This window comes from Zalophus californianus, chromosome 17, assembly GCF_009762305.2.
Source record: "Zalophus californianus isolate mZalCal1 chromosome 17, mZalCal1.pri.v2, whole genome shotgun sequence".
Lineage (NCBI taxonomy): Eukaryota > Metazoa > Chordata > Mammalia > Carnivora > Otariidae > Zalophus > Zalophus californianus.
This window is the reverse complement of record NC_045611.1, coordinates 51,247,704-51,263,369: the sequence shown is the minus strand read 5'-3', so window position 1 is coordinate 51,263,369 and position 15,666 is coordinate 51,247,704. Positions and strand designations below refer to the sequence as shown.

The following is a 15,666-nucleotide window of genomic DNA, read 5'->3' as shown; positions in this document are numbered from 1 at the left end:
AGAAGTGGATAAAAAAAAAAATTAGCTGAGTCACTAAATTTAATGATCTTAAGGCCACAAAGAAAGAGAAAGTAGAAGACAAGGCATGTTCAAGACTTTGTGGTATCTTTATTTATTTATTTAAGATTTTATTTGAGAGAGAGAATGAGAGAGAGAGAGAGAGAGAGCATGAAAGGGGAGAGGGTCAGAGGGAGAAGCAGACTCCCCGCTGAGCAGAGAGCCCGATGTGGGACTCGATCCGGGACTCCAGGATCATGACCTGAGCCGAAGGCAGTCGCTTAACCAACTGAGCCACCCAGGCGCCCCCGTGGTATCTTTAGTTTAAATCTGACAGGAACTGGTGTTCTTAGTGGGCAACCAAGCTATTTAAACAGCAAAATCTGAATGTCCATTCTGATAATTTGCCAATATTAATCCTTTTAAAATTGAAGAGTTACAGTGGAGGAGGAAAAGGATTCTTTAAACAGTAACTACTTTTATCTTTGAGCTTTACAGAGCTAGTTTTATTAGAAAAACTAAACCCCAACATTTAGTAGTTTTACACCACAAGTGAACTCCTTCAGAAAAGAAAATACTTCAGGAATATTTTCAGTTCTTTGTTACAAATATATGCTACACTTACTACAACATAATGCCAACAACTGAGAGCTTTTTCAGAACTTGTCACCAGGCTTCCATGTTTATTTGACTTGCTTAACCACCATACCAGCTCCCTAAAGAGTGGCTCAACTGGAAGGTAGGAGGGTGTTTTCTTTTTTAACACCTCTACAAAACCCAGGGCAAGAAGCGGCAACATTCCCAAGATAGTACACATTTCATAGGACACAGAAATGCCACTGTGATCCAGCATTACTATGACTGCTAAAGTTCATACTGTCAACAGCTCTATCAGTGTGTCTCACCCTCCCACCCCACCCCCACAATCCCAAGAGGAAACGTTTCTGGTTTCTGGGCTTTGTGATCTGGAATGTCCCGTAAGACACAGATCCACCACCCATAGCCAAAACTACTGTCTCTACCTCCGAGAATAGCCAACAAATTCTGAAAACGCATTTAGTTTCAAACAACCATGTACAGAATACCGCCAAACTAGCAATACTATAATATTATATAATAATAAAGTAAGGAAATAATTTCATAGGGAGCCGCTAGCAAAAAGGAAGTAAAATACTTGTTACCATAATTTTTCTTAATCCCAATAGAGGAAGAGAATGGAAATATGCACTGTAACTAACAAAGCAAAGAGCATTTTCTAAACCTCCTTAATACCTCATACTTCTCAACACCTTAAATTTCTGAATGAGTTTTCAAAGCTATGAATTACCATCAGCAGCTGGTTAAAATGTCTGCATTAAGTAAATATATGATAAGACTCCTATCCACAGGAGAGAGGAAGAGCAAAAGGAGGGGATCTAACTGGGAAACATTTTCCCTGTAAGACAGACTCCAAAAGGAGAATTTTCTAGAGGAAGAGATTTTTCCAAACGAACCAAGAAGGATGGAATGTAAAAGCTCCAGTAAGAAGAAAACACAAGGGGCGCCTGGGTGGCTCAGTCGGTTAAGCGAAAGCCTTCAGCTCAGGTCATGATCCTGGAGTCCCCGAATCGAGTCCCACATCGGGCTCCCTCCTCAGCAGGGAGTCTGCTTCTCCCTCTGACCCTTCCCCCTCTCATGTGCTCGCTCTCTCATTCTCACTCTCTCAAATAAATAATCTTAAAAAAAAGAAGAAAACACAAATCTACAGTCTACTGAACCACTGAACTTGAACAAGATAGTCTTTCAAAACTACAGTGAGATATCACCTCATACCTGTCAGAATGGCTAAAATCAAAAACACAAGAAACAAGTGTTGGTGAGGATGTGGAGAAAAAGAAACCCTCGTGCACTGGTGGTGCGAATGCAAAATGGTGCAGCCACTGTGGAAAACAGTACTGAGGTTCCTCAAAAAATTAAACACAGAAAACTACCCTATAATCTAGGACTCACACTACTGGATATTTACCCGAAAAATAAAAAAAAAAACAAACACGAATTCAAGGGATACATGCACCCGTGTAAGCATTATTTACAATAGCGAAATTATGGAAACAGTCCAAGTGTCCATCAATAGATGAATGGATAAAGATGTGGTACAGATATACAATGGAATATTATTCAGCCATAAAAAAAGAATGAAATCTTGCCATTTGCAACAACATGGATAGACCTAGAGAGTATAATGCTAAGCAAAATAAGTCAGCCAGAGAAAGACAAATACCATATGATCTCACTCATATGTGGAATTTAAGAAACAAAAGGGCAAAGGAAAAAAAAGAGAGAGAGAAACAAGAACAGTCTTTTAACTAGAAAATGAACTGATGGTTACCAGAGAGGAAGAGGGTGGGGGATAGGGGAAATAGGGGATGGGGATTAAAGAGTACACACTTCTACGGGCACCTGAGTGGCTCGGTCGGTTCAGCATCCAACTCTTTTTTTTTCTTTTTTTTAGATTTTTATTTATTTGAGATAGAGGGACAGAGAGAGAGAGCACTAGCAGGGGGAGGGTAAGAGGGAGAAGGAGAAGCAGGTTCCCTGCCAAGCAGGGAGCCTGACGTGGGGCTCGATCCCAGGACCCCAGTAACACAACCTGAGCCCAAGGCAGACCCTTAACCAACTGAGCCACCCAGACGCCCTGAGCATCCAACTCTTGGTTGTGGCTCAGGTCATGATATCAGGGTCATGCGATCGAGCCCCACATTGAGCTCTGCATTCAGCATGGAGTCTGCCAGAGATTCTTTCTCCCTCTCCCTCTGCCCCTCCCACTTGTGCTCTCTCTCTCCCTCTCAAATAAATAAGTAAATCTTAAAAAAAAAAAAAAAAAAAGAGGGGCGCCTGGGTGGCTCAGGTGGTTAAGCAGCTGCCTTCAGCTCAAGTCATGATCTCAGGGTCCTGGGCTCAAGCCCCACATTGGGCTCCTTGCTCAGCGGGGAGCCTGCTTCTCCCTCTGCCTGCTGTTTCCCCTGCTTGTGCACGCGTTCTCCCCCACTCTCTGTCAAATAAATAAATAAAATCTTTAAAAAAAGTACACACTTATGATGAAATAAAATTATTTTAAAAACCTAAGATAGTCTTTAAAAACCCAAATGTTTCCATTTTTATAATAATAAACGTTAGAGTGAATTTTCAGAAGGTTTTTGTTTTTCCTTTAAAAGCTTTACACAAGGGTGCCTGGGTGGCTCAGTTGGTTAAGCATCCGACTCTTCATCTCAGCGTCATGAGTTCAAGCCCCCACTTTGGAAAGAAAGAAAATAAAGAAAAGCTTTAGATAAATCAGAGAAGAAAAACTGGAAGTGAAGTCCAAGGTCCTTATTCAACAAATTCATTTATCTGTGAAATCCAGATAAACTTACAACCTTAAAGTTAGTGATGTACACAAATGATGTGTCAGGGTTATTTAGCTACACATAGAAAACGTAACCTTTATGAACCTGACTGACATAGAGGAAATCTTCATTTCCTCTGTGATTTCTGTTGGAATGTGAAACAATGCCCTTAATTCTGCTCATCTCATTACCACATGAGGAGTGTCTTATGAAATGACTACATCAAACTCAACAAGCACAACACAGCCTCTGATACTGAATACAAGAGAAAGGTAGCCACTTCTTGGCCCTAGTGACAGAGCAGCTAAATTCTCTCCTTCTTTCATAATATTTCAGAGGGGTTAACCATTTTTTTATTACTTTAGTCTCTAATCTTTAGACCTGAGAACTGAACTATCCATCAACTTATTTATAGAGCTAAGACAATGCAAAGAAACAAAGAAGAAACAGAGCACTGTCCTTGCTGATGAGAATCTTATCATTTACCTCAGATAAAATATTTTTACTTACAAAAAAGAAAAACTAAGCCACACGACAATCAAGGGCATAGACCATTCCCTGGTTTCCAGAGAAAGGACGAGGAGATCATTCAGGTCTAGAGTGGCTAAGGGAAGGTATCAGAGCAGAAGTGAAATTTGAATTGGTACACAGAAGACTGGCAGGGCTTGGGAGACGACCCAGGCGTTGTAAAGACGAGAAAGGGTAAGAATAATGGTGACCAAAATGGAAAAGCACTAAGACTGAATGACTGGAATAATTTTCATGCATGGGAGGTAGAAAAATGGAGGGGAAGCCAGGGCTCAGACTATGAGCAGACTGTATTTTCTTTTTTTTTTTTCTTAAGATTTTATTTATTTATTTGGCAGACCCATAGCGAGAGAGGGAACACAAGCAGGGGGAGTGGGAGAGGGAGAAGCAGGCTTCCTGCGGAGCAGGGAGCCCGATGAGGGGCTCGATCCCAGGACCCTAGGATCATGACGGGAGACGAAGGCAGATGCTTAATGACTGAGCCACCCAGGAGCCCCAGGAGACTGTATTGTCACTTGTGAGAATCTAGTATGACCACTATCTTTGATCCCACCAATGTTACTTACTGTCAGTAACACCACTACTTTTTAACTTATCCAGTAAACTAACACCAGCTAAGGAGTGGATCATCTAACAAAAGAAAACTCCATTTGAATATGGCAAATTTTATTTCTATTCAGTCCAATGCAAATTCAAATAACAAAATGGGGAAGGGGGCAGAAAAATATAGATTTATAAAGGAAGCAAAGAGCAAATATTTGCCCAGAATAGCACTGGAGGTTGCTCCCACTAGTACAGGGTACACACACCTACTCTTGTTTTAATGTAGGAGGGAGGATTTCCTCATAGTCGGGGAATGAATCTCGCTACATCCCCAGGGCTCTGGGTACAGGAAATCTCTGAAATGGGTCATCTGGATCTTTGGAAAGACTGATTTAAGTGTTTAACCATCTGGTCTTGAAACATGTAATCTCATGCAACAGATAGGCTATTCTTAGACACTGGGTATGTATGGGCATTCAGCTCTCACTATACCCTGTGCAAACCGAATGGACAGCACTCTCCAGAGAGTCCAATGAGAAAAATCAAAAGCCAATTTAAAGCACTTATATCTTAGATGTCGGTTTTTAAAATAATCTGGCCTAAAGTTAACTTTTAAAAGAGCAGCTACGAAAGATTCTCCGCCATTCCATTTGTAATTTTTGCAAATGTCTCTTCCTGTTCCTCTCGATTCGTTTTCTCTCCAAGCCCTGGTAAAAGCACCTCTGAATTCCAGGATTAAAAAAAAACAGAACTATGCTGCTACCTTACCATCCTAGCCGGCCCACACTGAATAAAGCAAGCAGCCCATTTTTCATCCTGACACAGTTCTCATGCTTTGAGGTGTACAGAACTCTACAAGAAGGTCCCAAAGAAATAAAATTTCTAAGCCAAGTTATTCACAGGATGAAATCAGATTCCCCTGGTGAACGAAGGGGGCTGCTTTCAGCAAAAGCACTTCCTTAAACTTTATCCTCAGCAGGTTTCTACCAGGTAGCTCTGGAGTTCTAATCAAGCTATCTGATCAAAGCAACTATAAACAAAGACAAAACCTAAGGCTGAGAAATCTTTCTCACTGATGCAGCAAGATTCCTCTGGGTTACCTATACTAAGAAAACCAACAACAACAAAGAGGATTTCTGATAAGCTGTAAAAATAATCCAAGCCAAAGGAAATGCAAAACCAAGGCCAATGCACTCCAATAAGCCTCGGGATCACAGCCTATTTACCATTAATACGGTCAGTGCAGATTCTTAACAAACCAAGAAACAAAAATACAGCCAAGTCTTACCTTTGAATATCCTGGTATTCAAATCAATTTTATACTGTTTTTGAAATGGTAAAGAAAACCTATAAAATTACTTCAACAGTTGCTTCTGAGCACTTATGATCTCTTCAGGTGTTTCGGTTTTTCTTTTAAAACTTCTCAGCAGAAAACTTTTTTAAAACAATGTTCTCCATAAACATTTCTCTGAATATGCAAGAATGGAGGCACTGTCCAGCCAAATGTGCCTTGCAAACAGAGGACAGTGCTGAAGAAACAGGCATTTCTGTCAATTGGGGGAAATAGGTCAGCTTTTTTCAAGTCCACAGTAAGCCTTACCATTCTATTCTCCTGATGGCATTCTAAGATGACATGAGGATTTCAGGCCATTATTTCTAATTATTCCTCGTTACTCATTTGCATTATTCTATAAACTGCCAGTCCTAAAACAGGCTATTGTAAGTAATAAAAGTCATGCCACATGCATAAACTTTTTAAAAAAAGAGTGGTTTTTTATTTTACCTAATAAACCTGTATTAATGATAAGGACAGTGTTCACAAAGAAACAGAAGAAACAAAACCAACTTCTAAATCCAGCAAATATTAATAACGCATAATTTGGATCCACAGGTTAAAGAACTTAGGACTCACACTAGCAAAATCAATACTCCCATCCATCTTTTCCACTTTCTGGTCTCCACATTTACTTACACACTTGCCTTATTTCAAATGAAGGTTAAAAAAAAAAAAGGGTCTGAGAAAGATGAAAAAAATTAACACAAGAAAGAACAAGAAAGAACATGCAAAAGAACCTGGAATCAGCTCAATCGTATTTGAAAATCTGCTACACTGAGGTGTTTATCCCTGTCTTCTAGAAGAGATGAATATTTGAGTCAGTATGTGTAAAACAAACTGGATTTTCTGAATGAAAAGATGTTACATGTAGGCACTTAATAACAAAAAGTTATTAAGAAAAATATTATTTCCTATTCAAATACTAATACTTTTCAGTATTTGAAAAGCATATTTCAATTCCCTACTTTGAGGCTACTCAAGGAGATACGGTGGAAAAACGATACAAGTAGAACTTCTATTTCTTAACTTGGGTTGCTCACGGTAGTCACTTCATTAATTGTTCATACTGTGCATGCTTTATACACTTTTCTCTACAGTTTCTTAAAAGCACACAAATCATATAATACGCACAAATCAGAGAAATGAAGAAGCAAGAGTACACCGAAATAGCAAATAAGCTGGGATTTGAACACGACCCTCTCTCAACCACTACGAGCAACCACGGCAATACACTCTCCCCCTTTTACACTAGGCCTCTGCCTGGCATCATGTCAAACAGGTGACTCTAATCCTCACTGTAGCAAGCCAGAGGAAATGCTGAGAAGCAGTGCCCTAGGGGGCCCGGGATGTAACTGGCAGTTCTTCAGGGCTATGGAGAAGGCTGAACAGGTGACACATCAGACCTTTCAGCCTTAAAACAGAGCAAGTCAATTTGATCTGTTTTATATGTTGGGATCCCACATAAAAAAAAAAATTCAAAAAAAAATTCTTTTTAAGTTCTATGGCAGTCTATGGGCTTTTATAAAAGCTCAAAAAACTTCATGAGTCTTAAAGCCATTAATGATCAGACACTTGGTGGTTTGATTCCCAAGATTTTGCCAAGAGACAAGAGAGTCAAAAAGAACCTCCTGATCTGTGTCCCCCAAACCCTTTCTTCTCTTCCTCTCATTCAGGAAACTCATCCAGATTAGTTACTACTGAGATCAGGAAAAAAGAAACAACTTAGTGAGAGAGGGAGCCCGGTCTACAACCCAGGTCTCCTGACACCGTCCCAACCCTTTGCCCCCCAGGTCTGTCTTCCTACTCTATTATGCCGTGCTGGCCAGAGGACATAAGAACGGAGGACATAGGCATGTACGGCGGGAGAGGCCAGGGGCAAATCTGTTGAGGGCACTGTCACACTAAGGAGAGTCTGGACTTCATCCTGAGGAAGCCCCAGGATTCTGGGCAAGAATGGCATGGTCAGGTCTGGGTTGAAAAGGGGAAATTCTGAGAGCAATCCATACACGCTCACCCTTCCTCCATACTCAGTCTGTTGTTTTACCCCCACCCAGCGGGTAAATGCTTCCCATGTAAAGGCCACTTCAAACCTGGTCATAATAAGCACTGTGAAAAACAACTGCTCATGATGGAAACGCTGACACAGTGGTGGTGTAAGATGGCCCTTTGCAAAGCCTTGTCAGGGCCCGGTCTTTGTAATTTAGTGGTGGCTCACAGGAAGCGCCTGAGAGCCAGATTCTTTCTGACTGTGCTCAAGGCCATAATTTCCTTCCCATACTTAAACCGATGACCCTGTGTCTCACTGTCAAGGGAGTTTGCCAAAGGGAAAGGGCAGATAAATAAGCAGCAAAATCCGAAGAAAACTGGCCCATTTGAAAAAAAATTCCTAAGATTCTTCTTGGGGATTAACAACAAAAGGACTTCTAGATGAACTGATCTGTTTCTCCAAATGAAAGCCCCTTGAAGGCAGAGCTGGGGAAACTGGCAGCCAACGCTTTCAGGTGACAGATGCGGAAGCTGAGGAGGAGAAAGGAAGGAAGTCACAGAAGCCGCGGTCACACCTGTGTGCTACGCAAGGCGTCCCTCCCACCCCCAGCCCCAGCCCAGAGTGGTTTCTACAGACCACCCTCGGGCATGAGATAAGATTAATCAAGATCTTGAAAATCAAACTAGGAAGGAGACAAGGAAGAACAGTCACCTAGTACCGTGGATTACAGCTACAATCTCCACCCCTCCCCATATGCATATTTTCAGGAGCTTCTGCTACATGTTCTATATAGGACCGATCTACCATCCATTACTTCAAGATAAATTTCAAACTATAAAAGTAACATGTCCTGTTGGGGAGTCCAAAAATAACTAAGAAAACACTTGTGATCATCTAAGGAATTTAATAAATGGCATTTTCTATAAAATGCTAGCTTCATGATTTTCCCTTAGATAACAGACCAGAATAGTAACTAGCTCTTCCTTATCAACCACCATTCCGTGAAAGTCCTTAGCCAGTAATTTTCATGAAGATCAATGAGTCACCTCTTATCACTACTTTAGCCCTCAGACTTAGAAGGAAAACAGGCCCAGTCTACTCTTCCATGACAGCGGTCCTACTGGAGGAAATCACCTTGACCTCATGTATTTGGATGCTGTTCAGAAAACCATGTCTCTGAGTTAAAATTCTCAAAAATACACTGTTAGGTAACAGCATACCTTTCTCAGTTACATACACACAGAATGCCCGCCCTATTTCATCCCATCATAAACCCATGCAGTGTCTCCCTCAATGACCTCACTTCCTACTCCCCAGGTTACACATGGTCCTGAGAACATACTGCAGGTACATTCTTTTGAAACGTCATAAAATCAAAGTACAACAAATAGCTATTCCTGACTTCTAATTCACATTAGAAAGAACGGAATAGAGAAGTACCCCACCATTATAAAACCTTATCAGCAGACTGATCTTGACTACCCACCGCATCGACTATGTTAAAATCTTAAATGAAAATTTTTATCACTTGGCTAATGTGACTACTACCATCTGCAAGAGGAAGAGAAGGTCTGGTGATGTATGAACACGATTCAACTCAACTCCTTCACTCTGTGCACCTCTTCCCAATTCCTCAGACCACTCACCTGCTCCTGTATCCATCTGTTATTTTGACTTTCTGTTCAGAGAACCCACTGTATAAAGGGGCTTAATTTTGCTGTCCATACAAGGACAATCCCTCTGGCAATCAAATCCCCTCAAGAGTGCAGGTGTCAGGGGTGCCTGGGTGGCTCAGTCATTAAGCGTCTGCCTTCGGCTCAGGTCATGATCCCAGGGTCCTGGGATTGAGCCCCGCTTCGGGCTCCCTGCTCCGCAGGAAGCCCGCTTCTCCCTCCCCCACTCCGCCTGCTTGTGCTCCCTCTCTCGCTGTGTCTCTCTCTGTCAAATAAATAAAATCTTAAAAAAAAAAAAGAGTGCAGGTGTCAGCCTGTAAACTTATAGAAGTTATTTGCACCAAAGTACCCTATCCAAACCACCAACCCTTCTTTTCAGTCTTCTCCATCAGGAACATCCTGGGTTACATTTGGATGAAGAGATGATACACACTTCCCTGAGCCCTTTTGCCCAGTGAAGAATCATACACAATAAGGTGGGGGTTGTCTCACTGCTGCTGCTGCCTTTTTTTTTGGAAAGGGGAGGGTTGTTTTGTGTTAACTTGTCAGTCCCTGAATTTATATATTCCTCCATTGTCTCATTTAATATATTGGAGTGGGCCATTTCAAAGACAGCAATTAAAATCTATGTATCATGGCTTGTCAAATCTTATAATTTCATGAGTTCAAAACTTAGGCTACTGACTCCATTTTTCATACTGACTATGTAACAGAAAGCCCAATCCAACCAGTTAAATCTCATGAGAGGTAAAAGCCTAGTCAGGAGCAATCAAAAGGCAACTGAGCTTGAAAGCTGTACGTCCACATTCCACACTGTTAAGGTTGCAACGAGCAGATGGCATGGATGGAACTGGAATGTGTCCGATACAGCCTTCTCACACCCGTGCTCCACTCCCCCTCCAAAACCCATATTCCTACGGGTGCAAACCTCACTCTATAATCTAATACAGTAAGGCCAGTGTTGTCTGGAGTCACTAAGTTTTATATGTGCTTGCTTCTAATTAAAGACCATTCGATTTAAGAACTTAATAAAAAGGCCATAAACCTGTATCATTCCACAAGAATGCCAAGAATGGTAAGTAACCAACTAATATTCTTCCGAAGTGACCTTTATTAAGGGCTGCCTCTACAACTTTGCCAACTAACATATCAAGAGCCAGTAACATTCCTATCACAGGCTACTCCCATTTTTAAAAAGCAAAGGCAAGTGAAAAGGCCTTCTTCAAGTAACCAAAGCAACTCAAATTCCTACAGTGAAAAGTACTAGTACAAGCAGTCTGAAAAGTGGCAAAATCAAAGTTTAAAAGGCCACTTACAGTGCCAGCAAATGATTCAGAAGAATTCTGAGAAAGGTAATACTAACATTTTAGTGGTAGAACACTTGGAGAGAAGCCAAGAGGCCTGGACTTTCTCCCTAACTAGGTCATTAAATCTTGCAGGGGGGTGGCAGGGAGGCACACATGGATACAAACTAGCTAAATGGCATCTCACAGCCAAGTTATCTTGACAGCTTTCATCCGTCAGCAGGATCACTGCACAATGATGTTCTTCAGGGAGACAGGTAGGTCTCTTGGGGCTAATGATAACCTAAGTGCACGCAATTATAATCAGACTGATAACAATCAATCCCTACCCTTGGAACAGACAATCAAATTCAACAGCTGAGAGAGACTATATCTGCTGCCAGGGAAGTTAGATCACCTGGATCCTCACAGCTCAAGTGCTCCTTTCCACATCTATGCTTGCTTAGCAAATTATCTTTTTCTTTTTTTAAAGATTTTTTATTTATTTGACAGTGAGAGAGAGACAGCAAGAGCAGGAACACAAGCAGGGGGAGTGGAAGAGGGAGAAGCAGGCCTCCCACGGAGCAGGGAGCCCGATGCGGGGTTCCATCCCAGGACCCCAGGATCACGACCAGAGCCGAAGGAAGACGCTTAACGACTGAATCACCCAGGCGCCCCCAGCAAATTATCTTTTAAAGTACAGATCTGATCTTGTCAATCCCCTGCTTAAAACAACCCCTCAAAGCTTCCCTCTGCCCTTCTACTAAAACTCCAAATTCTTACACATCCCAAAATGTGATCTCATCTCCATCATTCCACCTTTTTCTCACTAGACTCTCACTAGACTGTGGCCTTCCTTCAGTTCCCTGGATGCCCCATTCATTCGTTCTCATTCAACCATTCAACAAAAAAATTACTGGTTTTGTAAATTACCTACAATTGCGCCAGGCACTGCCCTACACCCGGGATACAGCAATGAAGAGACAAAGATCCTTGCTCACACTCTAGCAAGGGGAAACAGACAATCAGAAAACAAAAAAAAAGTGAAGGAGTTAATAAGGTGGGAATCTGGAGTAAGAGTTTTCTTTTCATGTGTTTATTGTTAAGTTTTTAACTCCAAGAAGATAAGGATCTAATGTCTTATCTACTCTGCTCTCTATCCAACCTCAGCACTGAACCTAGTACCTGGCTCAATAATTATCTGCTAAATGAGTAAGTCAATCGGTGTCTAAAGAAAAAAGCCCCCCCCAAAACCCAAAAAACAAACAAACAAAAAACCCCTCCAAAAAAAACAAAAGCTAAAAAGGCATCCACAAGTAATAAGTGTTACCTCAAGTTATCAAGGCCCCTGCAGACATTATACAGGTTTCAAATTTACTAATACAGTTTATGATCAAAGTGAATTTAGTGCCACTTCAAGAGATATCCTAATAATAACATGCATCTTACCAAGGCATCATCCCAGAAAGAGGTAAAAGCATAAAAAGTGAAAGCAAGGACCTTCAAAGATATAAAGTAATCAAGACATTAAAATTATGCAGAAAACCAGAATTCATTATTTACTCCAGTGGCGTGTCCCAAACCACTGACAGTTGTGCTAGTAAAAAGCTTATCTCGGATGGACTGTTCCCCTCCAACTTCATTACCACAGCCTTGGTCGTGCCCTTTTCTCGCAAAACCTGGACTATGGGGAGTTTCCTCACTGGTCTCTCCCAGGTCCAAGCAGTGTGTACTGTCCTGTGTTAATTTTAATACAGTTTTTGTCTCAACATTCCTACCCCAATTTGACTCCAACCTACCTTTTCAACCTTATTTCCAACTGTCCCTCAACAAGAACTCCACGCTCCAGATCAACTGTTCCCTGAACATGCCTTGTGCATTCCCGTTTCCAAACCTCTACACCAGGTACACCCCTTATCTGGAATACCATTATGCTTATCCCCTTTCTGAATGTTATCAGTTTAAAATAATGCCTTCTCTGCCATCCCCACTATGACAAATTCACCATCTCCAAGCAGTTACAGCATTCATTTGGCCACATCTGTATACTCTTCTCTGTAGCACCAGAACTGAAAGCCTGCACTACATTTCCCAGACTCCTTCGCCAGCTGGCTTTCACTTAGGTTCTGCCAAAGGCTGGAGACTAGATTGCAGGAAGAGGGATACAACACTCTTTTCCTGCTTCTGGTGTGTCTGCAGCAGCAAAGCAACTGTGGGGGACTGTAGGCAACTGCACACACCACAGGTTCTGGCACCACCGTCGGCCGAATGCTGGCTCTTGGGTTCCTGCTGAACTGCGGCAATACGGCTCCAACAGCAGCAGCAAGTCAGCAGCTCTAGACTCTGACGGATCCAGTCCAAAGGCAGCCAGCTAGCTTCCTGATCTTTGGGTAACAACCCCCTTCTCCTTTTTGCTTCTCCACACACCCCCTCTTTTCCTCCTTTTGCTCCTCCCGCCCTTCCAACACTCCTGGAACAAACCCCTTGCATTTAAATCCCACTCGGCTTCAAGTATCTAGAGTGGAGTTTCCACTTTCCTGATTAGGCAATAAATGACACAACAAACAGCAGATGATGAGGAAATAAAAACAGCCGCATCAACTATGATGGAAAAGGAAATATAAAATGGCAAAAGAAGACTACCAATTAAGAAAAAAAATCTCACACAACAAAATCCTACAACATATCTCCCTGGGTATATTACAATGTACTTTCTGAGATCTAAAGATTAAGATGCTAGTTTCACTGTACATTCAGCTATAGATAGTATAGTTTAGCTGTATTTTTTTCAAAAGGAAGTCAATATCGCATCTCTCTTTGACTAACCGAGTTTCTACAGAATAGGGAGAACCCTCCAAGCGTTTCCTTCTGTCTCCCCAGCACCTCACACACAGGAGGTACTTCTTAGGGATGTGGTGTCTGACTGGTGACTGCTATGACGCTTTGGAATTCATCGAGATTGGGGGATGAAGGCCAAGCAGTCTAGTTCTAAAAAGCAACTTGAAAACAAATCTCATCCAAAGCCCTGAACAAAAAAATTCTGAATCTTTATCAGTCCTGAAATGCAGCCACTAAGGAGGAGACAGAGGAGTTCCAGAGATTTGGGGCAGGGGCAGGGATTTTCAACTCTTCCTTGACAAAGCCACCCCAGAACCTATAAAGGCTAGCTCTATACTTTTGAGGAAGGCCTCCATTTTTTTTTTTTGGTTAAAGATCTAGCGTGAAAACCCCATTACACAAAACTGCCCAGAATACAGTTTACCTTTCTCAGAAAGATGAACAACTGAGTCAATCTGGGGCTGATGTAAACCCCTGGCTCCTGAAAGTATCTGTGTTTCCAACCTGCTCAGAGATCATGTAGACATCTCTTAAGTCTTGTCTTAAATTCATTTTCCAATGTTAGGAGAACAGTGGAACCAAGATAAGGAGAAGTGTTGGAGGATGTAAATTTTTTTAAAGGTTAAGTAAAAAACTCCTAACTCCGGAGGCTAACAACTATTAAAACCATACCTACGGGGGCGCCTGGGTGGCTCAGTCGTTGAGCGTCTGCCTTAGGCTCGGGTCGTGATCCCAGGGTCCTGGGATCAAGCCCCACGTCGGGCTCCCTGCTCAGCGGGAAGCCTGCTTCTCCCTCTCCCACTCCCCCTGCTTATGTTCCCTCTCTCGCTGTGTCTCTCTGTCAAATAAATAAATAAAATCTTTAAAAACAAAAAACAAAAAACACCATACCGACCGCCCTTCATCACATCATCTGCTGCTCCAGCTTTCCATTAACAAAAAAATGTTTCATGAAATGTAAACCTTAGAAAAGATATAAACCCCAATAAGAGCACAAAAGCAGCTTGACTTCTGCAGATTTCCAGAACTGAGCCATCAACTGTTGTCATTTTCATACTTCATTTACCAACATGCCTAACAGATACATACTAGAACATTTCCAGCCTGTTCCGTTATTACTTCGAACAACTTTACCATAGGAAACCATACCCTACAACCCAATTCAAGCATTTTCTAAGTATTAGGCACAATAAATTCCTTTCAGAGACTGGCAAATGAAAAGTTCTGATAAAATGGGATTTACTGAATGCTTCACAGATAATCAGCTCTCAACAAATTGGAATATATGAAAATAAATCTATCAATTACCATAGACAATCTTATTATTTGATACTTAAGCCAATGCTTCATAATGAGGGGCTTCGGGTTCATTGGTTATGCACCATCTCCTGAGGGCCATCTTGGGGGCAGGTGGGAAAGAAAAGGCCAGTCAGAGCAAGAGCAGTATGCCAGTGTGAGTCTTCTCCCGACACAGTAAGTGGGGAAGGGGAAGGAACAGAAGATGCCCTAGAACTGGCTTTACGCACACACACATGCAGACACCACCAGTTTTCGCATCTCTCTTTTATACCAGCAAATACTCACTAGCCAGGCACAGCACAGAATAAACAATATGCAGGTGGTTTCATTTCATTTTTCACAATAAGCCAACGCAGCAGGTACTATTACAACCCCCATCTTACAGATGAGAAAACAGGCTCAGAGAGGTGAAGTGACTCATTCTAGATCACCCAGCTTTGTGTGACCCTTGCTGCCTGCTTCTGAAGCCTGCGCACCTGGTTTAACCCCAACACTGCACTGCTGCAAAGACAGGAGGGACAAAAGCCATGCAGCTTCAGCTTTCTCGAGAAAAATCGAAGCTACGAATGCTAGAATCCACTTACTCTATTAGCAGAGCTTTCCACTGTGAGGGAGGCAGGCTCTTTTTTACCTAGAGGCAAAACTTGAATAATATACTCCCCACAGTGATGTGTGAGTACCTTATGTTGCTCAAAGTACTATTACATACTTTGCCTACCAACTTGTGAAACCTACCTGGCAAGGATAGGTATCCCCTTCATTCCCTAGATAAGAACACTGAGACCTAGAGATTACATGCCTCATTCATGGTCAGAAG

The 15,666-nt window shown here is 41.9% G+C and overlaps 1 protein-coding gene across 2 annotated transcripts in view; it reads right to left on the bottom strand.

Annotated features, from left to right (window-relative positions):
- The window catches only part of ARHGAP35 (Rho GTPase activating protein 35), a 124,557-nt gene that overhangs the window by 83,956 nt on the left and 24,935 nt on the right, over positions 1 to 15,666 (bottom strand). Inside the window, exon 1 of one of the 2 annotated variants that reach the window (XM_027617450.1) lies at positions 12,953 to 13,085. The exons of the other annotated variant lie outside the window; for it this stretch is intronic. The gene's annotated coding sequence lies outside the window, so the exon portion shown is untranslated. Of the gene's footprint in view, positions 1 to 12,952; positions 13,086 to 15,666 lie in introns of those variants that run through there. 2 annotated transcript variants of the gene reach the window in all.